Genomic DNA, 9162 nt, shown 5'->3' on the forward strand with positions numbered 1-9162 from the left:
GGTGAGACAAGCCGGGAGAGTCTGGACAGCTGCAGGGAGGCAGGCTAGGTGGATGAGGTGGGGAAAGGGAGGAGAGGAGGGCTGGCAGGGCTTCCTGGGTCATGCAGGACTCTGGGTGATATAGGGCTTGGGGAAGTCAGGAGAGGATGACTTCTGTATTTTTTTCAAATTGATGTCCAGGTAGGAGATGGTGAAGGCCTGGCCAGGGTGTGGCCATGGGGGAGATGGGAAGTGGCTGGATCCAGGACAGGTTCTGAAGACATCTGACAACTGAAAGAGGGTGACTCAGAGAGGGAGGGAGCTGCCTGACTGAGATGATGGCGATGGGGGTGGGGCAGGTTTGGGGAAAGTGGGCTGGAGCCCAGGGAAGCAAGACCAGAGGGACAGACTGGGGAGGGACAGACCACAAAGGCGGGAATGTGGCTGGAAGGTTTGAAGACAGAACCTGAGCCATAGGACAGGAGAGGGGCCTGGTGGTGAGACATCTGGCCCTACAAAGGTTCCTCCCAGCCTCCTAGACTCCCTGAAAGTGCTCCTAGACTAGGGCAACCCCTGGGAGCTGGGATGTGCACCTCAGTCTGAGTGTGCACTATTCTCACACTATTCTCTTCATTTGTAATGATGCCTGGTGGCAGGCACCTGGGCAAACCAAGTGAGACCTCAACTGAATCCAAGTCCTTGTCATGGAACAAGAAGAAGTGGAAGACCATGACAGAGATTTACCAAAACAGCAAGTTTACTAAAGCTATAGTATGCACTCCAGAAACGAGAGTGGGTGACCTTGGAGAAGAGAACACGCTGATGGGTAGGGGTAGAGTGGTCCTCTGCTTCTGATGCTAGTGGGGTGACTGCCTATGCCATCCATCCTTGTCCCTCCTCTCCAGATATCAATGTTTTTTGGAGAGGGTATTCTCAATTACAGGAAATTGAGGAGGAAGAATCAGATCGGTGAATGTCGCATCTGTGATGTTCCAGCCAAGATGGAGAAGGGGAGGGTAGAGGTTGAGGCCTTTGTTCCCAATTCTAACTTTCCTGCCTCATAAATCCCCCTGAAAGATTTCAATCCCATAATCATATGGGGAGATGAAGGGTTGCTGGTCAGTCTTCTTCAGTTGCTTCAGGCTGAGATTGGGCACAGACCCTGCCTAGCCTGAGACCAAAAAATCTCTTTCTGGCCCTGGCTGGTGTGGCTCAGTGGATTGAGTGCTGATCTGCAAGCTGAAAGGTCGCCCGTTTGGTTCCTGGTCAGGACACATGCCTGAGTTGTGGACGAGGTCCCCCATTGGGGGCGTGCAAACTGATGAGTGTTTCTCTCATGCTTCGATGTTTCTCTCCCTCTGTCTCCCCCTCCCTTCCCCTCTCTCTAAAAATGAATAAATAAAACCTTTTTTTTTAAAGAAAAATCTCTTTCTGCCTATCTAAGGGCCTGAGCTCTATATCCCCTGGTTGTTGAAGTATGGGCTGGAATCCTTGAAAATGTTGTAGCCTAGAAGATACAAACTTAAATAGAAAATAAAAACAGGCATGGACTAGCCCTGGCTGGTGTGGCTCTGGATTGAGTGCAGGCCGGCAAACCACAAAGGGTGGCTGATTAGATTCCCAGTCAGTGCACATGCCTGGGTTGTGGACCAGGTCAGGTCCCCAGTAGGGGGCGCACAAGAGGCCACCACACATTGATGTTTCCCTCCCTCCCTTCTGCTTGTCTAAAATAAATAAATAAAATCTTTTTAAAAAAAGGCATGGACTAAATCACAAAAGAAGGAGACTAGTTATTATGGACAAAGGAGTGAAAAGAACCAGGTGAAAGAAGGGGGAGCCTATTGCACATTTTACACTGATGAGATATAATACTTTTTAAAAGATTTATTTATTTTTAGAGAGAAGGGAAGGGAAGGAGAAAGAGAGGGAGAGAAACATTAATGTGTGGCTGCCTCTCATTTGCCCTGTATTGGGGACCTGGCCCCCCAACCTAGGCATGCTCCCCGACCAGGAATTGAACTGGTGACCCTTTGGTTCACAGGCCGGTGCTCAATCTACTGAGCCACACCAGCCAGGGAGCATTGATGATGTATAATATTCAAGTTGTTTCTGGACCTCTGGGTTAAAATATATTCAGAGGTTAGGAAGGGCCTCCTGTATAACAGCTCAAAAGGGCTTAGTTTTAAGTTTGATTTGGGAGCTGCTCTGTACATTAGGAAGGCTATGGACAGGAGCTGGAGCCATGTCTCCCAGGTTTCCTGGCATAATTTTGCTAAGATTTTCTTTAAGATATGATTAGCCTTTTCTACCTTTTCTGAAGTCTGAGACCTCCATGAACTATGTATATAATAGTTCATGTCTAGGGCTTGGGCTATTTGTTGGATAACTTTGGCCATGAAGGAAGAGCCATTATCACTTTGGAGGCTTTGAGGCAGTCCAAACCTGGAAATGAACATTTTAAGGAAGTCCTTGATTCCATTGGCTGCCTTTTTAGTCCAGATAAGGAAGGCCTCTACCCATCCAGTAAAAGTGTCTATGAGTACTAGGAGATAGCAGAAATCCTGGGAGGAAGGCATTTGTGTAAAATCTATTTACCTATCTTTTCCTGAGCAGGAACCCCTTCTCCAGATGGGCTTGAGAAGAGTGGGGGTGCTTTATTTTTCTTCCTGGCTCATTAACTGAACAGAGGGTGTAGGCCTGAGTTATTTTTTTCTTACTGATGAGAGAGAGAGAGAGAGAGAGAGAGAGAGAGAGAGAGAGATTAACTTGTTATTCCATGTATTTATGCACTCATTGGTTGATTCTTGTATGTGCCCTGACTGTGGCTTGAACCTACAACCTTGGCATATCCAGATGATGCTCTAACCAACTGAGCCACCTGGCCAGGGCCTGAGTGACTTCATTTAAGGCTGAAGATAGTCCTCTCCAACTGAAAAATCTTTTTTTTTAAGATTTTATTTATTTATTTTTAGAGAGAGGGGAAGGAAGAGAGGGAAAGAAACATCAATGTGTGGTTGCCTCTTGAGTGCCCCCTACCAGGAACCTGGCCCAACAACCCAGGCATATACCCTAACTGGGAATAGAATAGAACCTGTGACCTTTTGGTTCACAGGCTGGCACTCAATCCACTGGGTTACACCAGCCAGCGCAAATGAAAAATCTTTGATATTAAAGAATAGGTGACATCTCTACCTAGATGGAGACAGTCATGAAAGGATTTTATAATTTTTTATTGGTCCTTAATTGAAAGCAGTAGTCTCTGATAGCTTATCCACCTTCATTGTTTAAGGAAAAACTTTGCCTTTCCATCCAGGTGTTTTCAATGGGGCATAACTTAGTTTGATGGGCAGAGGAAGAGTATATGGAATTAGGGCCATAATAGAGGTATCTGACCTGGCAGCTTTCTTTGCAGGCAAGGGAAGCTTTTTTCTTTTTTAAAGATATTTTAGTTGGGTGCCTTTACTGTCCCTTGCAGTGGAGTACGGCTACTTCTTAGGGGAGGTTTACTGCCTCTAAAGCCCTAGAAGCTCCAGGCCAAGCTTAATAGGGTTTTTTTTTGGGGGGGGGGGTTGCTGTTAATGGTCCCCTCTCTTTCCAGATGGCAGCACAGACATGTAAAACAAAGAAGGCATATTTGGAGTCTGTGTAAATATTGACTCTTTTGGTTTTTCTTAGATCAAGAGTTCAGGTTAAAGCTATGAGTTCAGCATTTTGGGCTGAAGATCACGAGGGGAGAGGCTCGGCTTCTATGGTCTCCTGGAGACTCATGATCGCATAGCCTGCCCTTGTCCCTCCCTGGTCAACAGAACTGCTTTTATTGGTGAACCATTTTACATTGGGATTGTCAAGGGCTGTGTCTTTTAAGCCAGATCTGCTGGAAAATACCTGTTCAATACTTTCAACTCAGGAATGTCAGATGTCCTGGTTTTTTCAGGGCCCAGTTTGGGAATTAAGTTACCTGGGTTTAGGGTTTGGCATATTTTTAGAGTAAGCTCAGGGGAAATCTAATAGAAGGGCCTAGTATTTAGTAAGTCTTCCTCCTGTTAGCCAATGTGGCCTTTTGTCTCAAGGACAGTTTGAACCAGGTGTGGAGTTTGGACCTCTTAAAAGTTGGTCCAGGTCAGCTCATTGGTTTCTCCATCAAGAAGGCCGCAGTTGTCATAGGTAACCCAGCCATCCAGTTGTAACAGAGTCTAATTGTTTTGAGAAGTAAGCCGTTGGCCTAGGGATGTCGCCTAGCTTTCAGGTTAGGACTCCTCAGGTGACCCCTTATTTTTTTGCTACATATAAAGTAAACAGCTTTTCTAAGTCAGGGAAGCCCAAGGCTGGAGCCTTGGTTAGCCAATTTGAAGGACCTGAAGGCTCAGTCTAAGCCCTGGTTTCTTTTTAATGGCTTAGAATCAGGGCCTTTGATTGCCTCAGAAAGGGGTTTAGTTAGCAACCTAAACCCAGAGATCCAGTGTCAGCAGAAATCCACATTCCTAAAAAGGTTCTTGGATTTTTTGTTTGTTTGTTTTGTCTGTAAGGTTTAGAATAGCCTTTTATAGTGAGAGAGAGAGACAGAAAGAGAGAGAGACCGATCGATCCCTGAGTTAGGTGGTAGTCTAAATATATGAACACTGAGGAGGACATCTGGGCCTTATTGGGAGCCATTCTATACCCCTTTCCCCCAGGAAATTAAGGACTAAGATAATGTTGTGGTCAGGCTTCTATTTGGTGGGGCTAAAGATCAGAATATCACCAACATATTGAATTATGGTCCCATGCAGTAGCTCTAGTTCCTGGAGACTTTTTCCCAACGTTTGTCCAAAGATAAGAAGGCTGTCTTGGAACACTTAAGGAAAGACAGTCCAAGTATATTGACCTATTACATGGGTGTTAGGATAGTCGATTCAAAAGCTAACAGAGGTGAAGTGGGATATAAAAAATATATCTTTCGAGATCCAGCACCATAAACCATTTGGCCTCATGGGGAACTTGGAATAAGAGTGTATATGGATTGGCTACAATGGGGTGAATGAGAATCACAGCCTCATTAATGGCTTGTAAGTCCTGAACCATACAATACCCTTCTTTTTTTCTTTTCTTTCTTTTTCTTTCTTTCTCTTTATTCTTTCTTTCTTCCTTTCTTTCTTTCTGCAGGCAGTATATGAGTGTCATAAGGAGATTAACAAGGAATTATGGATCCATGCAGAATGAACATGTTGATGAGGTGTTTTAGACCCCTATGGGCCTCTGGTCTTAGACGGTACTGTCCTTTTGGGGGAATCCATCCATTTCTTTTAATTTGTATGAGGGGTACCTGGGTGGCCCTCCCACATAGTCTCTATCTGATTCTTGGGTTGACAGCAGACTGTATATGGGCTGCAAGTCCAACTGAGGGTGGGGCGAGTCTTGGTTAGAGATCAAGAGAAATATGGAGTGGCCATTCCACTGGATTAAACCTAGGACCATCATTAAATCCCTTCCCATTAAGGGTGAAGGACATTTTGGCATTACCACAAATTGAGAAACTAAACAATCTTGAAGGTGACAGCTGAGAGGTGGGGTACAATACATTTTTAGGCTGCCTGTCTACCCCAGTAATGGTACAAGCCAAGAATGTCAAGGGTCCCATGTGTTCCCCAAGTAGGTGGCTCCGGTGTCAATTTAAAATTTAACTTTTTTACCTGCTACATCAAGAGTCCAGGAGTTCTTCTGTAGTCATGAGATGTCTTTTATGCAAGCTACTAGGAACTCAGGGCCCCTTTAGTTTTTTTAGATAAGGCCATTATAGGTTCAGGAGTCCCCCTCAGTCTTCAGAGCTGGGGACTGTCCCTTTTCCAATGGCCTGGCCAGTTACAAAGAGGGCAAGGCCTGGTGGGGGGCCTCTTTTCTGAAGAGGAGATGACAAGGTCCTGGCTTTTGGGTATACTATGTGTTCCAATGACCCTGCTCTTGGAAGCAAGCCCATTTGGAGGATCCAGGGGTTGCCCTACTAAGGTTTCCCAATGTTTCCCTTGGGTGACCTTGAGGCTGAGAGGGACCTATGACTGCTACTAATTGAGCCTGCTGCTTGGCCTGTTTGGTCTCAAGTTGGGCCCTTTCATCCCTCTGTTTGCTCTTGATTACTGACTTCTTTGAAGGCTGTTTCCAGTAACTGAGCCATTGGGGTCTGAGAACCAAATTGAAGTTTTCATAACTTTTGCCTGCTGTCTGGGGCAGATTGGCTAATAAAATGTTAACCAAGTAAAGCTTGGCCCTCAGGGATAGAGGGGTCTATATTGGTGTACTTCCTAAAGGCCTCAATCAGTCTGCTCTGAAATAAAACATGATTTTCTTCCTTTTTTGAGTTACCTCTTTCACTTTTTCATAATCTACAGATTAAATGACACATTTTTTTTCATGTTACTTATAAGACAAGGTAAGACATGATTTCTCCTAGTGAGATCTGCCTGTCCCAGGCTGGATCTTGGGTTGGGACTGTACCCTCCACTGGGTGTCATTCTGGTTGGGCTGCCACCATTTCATCAGCATGTCCATGAGCTACTAACTAGATCTTGTGTTTTTTTCTCAGGAGCACAGCAGGTGGACAGGACAATATGAATGTTTCTCCAAGTCATGTCAAAAGACATTGTCAAAGCTTGAAATTTATCTATAGACCCAACTGAGATCTTCTGAGAACCTGATTGTTTTTGTTTTGCATTGGGGGAAGTATTTTATGCTAAAAGGGATGTTAACCAATGGTTCCTGAATCTCCATTTGTAACTTCTCTGAGAGGACATAACTTGATGGGGCCCAGGTGATAAAAAGCTCCACTCCTGCTATATCCTACAGGGCTGGGTTCTCTAATCTCCATTGGTAATGGAAAATACAGTGTTGCGTAAGGAAAAGGAATAGGAGGAGGGCTTATAGGTGGGGTGAAAGGTGCTGGAGGGGGTGTCCCAGGGGAATCTTAAGAGGGGGAGGGCCCAATCTTGGCCTTTATGTTCCTCAGGATTATCTATTGGGTGCAGTGGAAGCATCCACACGAGGGGATCATCTAAGATGTCTAGAAAAAGGGGAGTTCTAGAAAAAGGTTAATGGGCATAACAGCTTTACACAAGCCTCTTTTTTTTAAGAAAACATTTTATTTATTTTTAGAGAGAGAAGAGGGAAGGAGCAAGAGAGGGAGAGAACCATCAGTATGTGGTTGCCTCTCACACACCCCTCATTGGGAACCCAGCTCACAACCCAGGCATGTGCTCTGACTGTGAATTGAACTGGTGACCCTCTGGTTCACAGGCCAGCATTCAATCCACTGAGACACACCAGCCAGGGCAATATGAGCCTCTTTTTCTTGGGTCTTGCCATAGGGCCATGAAGGCTTGTACAAAAGGGACTTCTTTCATGGAGGTTGCAAAAGAGATCTAATTGAAGGATAATATTATAATCTAAGGTCCCATTATCACGCCATGTTTCCTGATTCCCTAACTTATATTGGGGCCATGCCATAATGCAGAAGAAAATGAGGTTTTCTTGATTTATTTTAAGCTGTCGAATTTGAAGTCCTTCACTTGGCTAGAATGCAGTCTAGCAGTGAGTCCTTGAGAATAGAAGAGGAGTTTCCCATAATGACTTGAGAAAGAAAAGGGGAGCACTAGTTAGGGCTAGACAACCTGATGTCTTCCCACTAGAGGGTGGACTGAGAATACACCCACCAATCATTGAAGGTAGGCTAAGAGGGTCCTAATTTAGGGGGCCAGGTGTACACTACACCCATACTTGCAGCTGACCTGCCCCAGGCATCCCCAGAGTGGTCCAGTGTGGTTCCTCCTACCATGGGTCCATGGCTCCCCACCCATTCTGGGAGCCCACTCTTTTTGGGCCAATAAGGCCATGGTTGATTATTAAGTCTGGGATGCCAAAAAGAGGCCACAATAATTATGGGACTATAGAATGGTTTCTAAGAGTTCAAATTTGCACCTGACCCAGGTAAAACTGAGGTGCACGGGGATGCCAAAGGAAGTATGGAAGTCTAATCTCCAGAAAAAAAAGAGAGAAATCCAATAAAAGATGTGTTTATGAAAAGCAAAGGCAATGTGAGGCAAATCCATGTGGACTAACTTACCAGCAACTGTGGGCAGATAAGTTACTCCTCTGGGATGCAAGTTTGAGGCTCTTGGTTGCCTAGGAGGGGGATGTGAGAAAGAGTTCTTCAAAGAGTGGAGGGGAGATACCCAGTTGGGAGTGGAGGAGAGAAACAAGACTTGGTTCTTGGTTTCAGGGAGGGAGATGCAAACTGCAGCCACTTGTGGCTCCCTGGTTGCAAGTCTCCAAGAGAGCCTGTGAAAGCAAGAGACTTCCTGGCTGGTTCACCAAAAACTGATGCAGGGTAGTACCTGTACCTGGGGAGGTCAGCGGTGGTCTCAACCAATTGAGGTTCTTATTAGGAAACAAGAAGGAATTCAAGAGAGTGGTGTGACAGAAAGACCTGGCAAAGCACAGTAGGTTTACTAAAGTAATAGTACGCACCTGAGAGCAGCAGACCTTGGAGAACAAGTCACACTGATGGGGGGCAGAAGGTTTTCATTAAATGTAGGCAATGCAGGATGGGGCATGCTGATAGGGTTGTCCTCTGCTTCTGAGACTGGGGGGAGGTGGCTGCCTACACCGCTCATTCTTTTCCCTCCTCTCCAGATATTGTTATTTTTTGGTCCTGTTAATTACAGGAAATTGGGGAGAGGCAAGTGGGGTGAAGGTCCTATCATGTCCCATTCAAGATGGAGAAGGGAAGGGGTAGAGCTTGAGGCCTGGGTTCTGTATTCTATCTTTCTTATCTCAGTAATCCTGTGCATTTTCCACTAATTATATGTAATTTTTGTTATATAAATTCTAACTGCAGAAAATTAAAGAAAGTTATGATCACTGGCTATCCCCCACCCTGAGTCCACCCAGGTGATTTGAAGTGACCAGGCTGGAACCTTCCTAAGGAGGTTCAAAAGGTGACACACACCCTAGCGGGCCAGATGAGGGCATGACATCGATGCTATCCTAGGGAGGGTCCTGCTCATTTTTATTGAACACACAAAGTTCCTGTTAAAGGTCCAGTCAATAATTTCAGCTGTGCAGGCCAGCGTCTGCCCATTGTAGTGTGAAAGCATCATATATAAGAATGGATGTGGCTGTGTGCCCATAAAACTTTATTTAAATAAAAACAGATGG

This window comes from Phyllostomus hastatus, unplaced genomic scaffold (assembly GCF_019186645.2).
Source record: "Phyllostomus hastatus isolate PE091 unplaced genomic scaffold, TTU_PhHast_1.1 phas_contig_159, whole genome shotgun sequence".
NCBI lineage: Eukaryota > Metazoa > Chordata > Mammalia > Chiroptera > Phyllostomidae > Phyllostomus > Phyllostomus hastatus.